The 1757-nt window shown below is 31.0% G+C and overlaps 1 pseudogene; it reads left to right on the top strand.

Moving 5' to 3' along the window:
- Positions 1 to 1757, top strand: part of LOC106469394 — a 49357-nt pseudogene that overhangs the window by 13262 nt on the left and 34338 nt on the right.

Genomic DNA, 1757 nt, shown 5'->3' on the forward strand with positions numbered 1-1757 from the left:
CATATTAAAACTAAATACAACCAATATCTGCCTATAAAACAACTAGCATATTAGAACTAAATACAACCAATAACTGCCTATAAAACAAAAAGCATATTAAAACTAATTACAACCAATAACTGCCTATAAAACAACAAGCATATTAAAACTAAATACAACCAATAACTGCCTATGTAACACAATTAAAAAAAAGAAGACAAGTTTTGTCGTTAAACGCTACTTGCAAATGTTGTCTTTATTTTTCAAACCTCACTTAAAAGTATCTATTTTTATTTTTGCCTAAAGAAATCTTCATACATACTTTTATAATTGGCTTATTAGAAGATTTTTGTTTAAAAGATATACTGATCGTTTCATTTAGTTTCTCCATATGAAATGGGGATTGTTGAAAAACAACCGTCACCTAAAACAAAACGAGGCCTGATGCTCATGTCCAAAATTCTACAGAACACAGCAAATAATGTAGAGTTCAGTAAGGAGCAACACATGTTGCCCTTCAACGACTTTCTTCGAGCTAATTTTGATGCTGGCCGAAGGTAAGCTTGTTAATTTCTAGTATCACGTGGGTTATACAATATTCTGTCGTATTTCTGTATTTAATTGATCAAATATGCATAACACGATTCATTTATTCAGGTTTTGATATCAGCATTTTGTGAGTTTTAACTTGTTTTATAACTAGGTCAGTCATTCCTTTTTTTTTCTTTGACTATAAATCTGACTTATTGTTTGGTTTTTACCCGTTAAGTTTCTTTGCATTATGTTGTGTTGCTGGCTGAAAATAGTAAACATTATAGAATGAAATCTATAATATATTTTTGTTGTTATTTCGCAAAATATGTGCTTGTGACACACAATTTTAAGGTCCATCTGTATATTGCACACATGTATAAATGTGAAATATATTGTACAGATTTTGTTCAAGGTAAAATGTAAACACTTTTTTTGAGGTAACATTCATATAGTTATATTTCTGTTTGTGTTTTTTTTTTGTGTGTGTGTGTATAATACATTTCTCAAGACTTTCATATTTCCAACTAATTATGTTGGATTTTATATTTAAAGATATTTTATTTGACATTCTAAATTAATATCAGTATTAAGCAATAATTTGGCTCTCGGAGACAGTTAAATAAATCATCCAAATTTTCTTATATAACAAACTTGGGTTATCAGTTGGAGGTGAATAATAAATAATATCTTAATATGTTAATACAAATGATGATGTCATGGTAACGATGGCAAAATGTTGTTTTTCAATTATTACGATGTTGGTAGGTGGGTGATGGATATCACGTCGGACTGTGAGTCCCTGGACCACACTAGTCACAGCATGTCCTTCATCAGTGATGCCAACGTTCATGCTCTACACCGTCTTTTGTGGAACCACCAGGAGAAGATAGGAGATTACTTGTCCAGTTCGAGAGACCACAAGGCTGTCGGACGGAGACCATTTGATAAGATGGTAACCCTGCTAGCATACTTGGGACCTCCTGAGCACAAGCCAGTGGATTCTCAGTGAGGACAGATGCTAATTTTGAATAATTAAAGTAGATATTAGTTTTATGGATCCATAATTAAAGGCCATATAGTTAAAGCACATAATATTAGCTGAAAGAAATATCTAATAATAAGTAAAGATAATTTTTAGTTTGTTGTATCTACTTGAACATTTTTAATACACAAAATAACAAGGTAGTAACAAAAAGAAGACACAACAAACTGATTATTGTTTGTAACTCAGTCATATTTTACAC

This window comes from Limulus polyphemus, unplaced genomic scaffold (genome assembly GCF_000517525.1).
Source record: "Limulus polyphemus unplaced genomic scaffold, Limulus_polyphemus-2.1.2 Scaffold3465, whole genome shotgun sequence".
Taxonomy (NCBI): domain Eukaryota; kingdom Metazoa; phylum Arthropoda; class Merostomata; order Xiphosura; family Limulidae; genus Limulus; species Limulus polyphemus.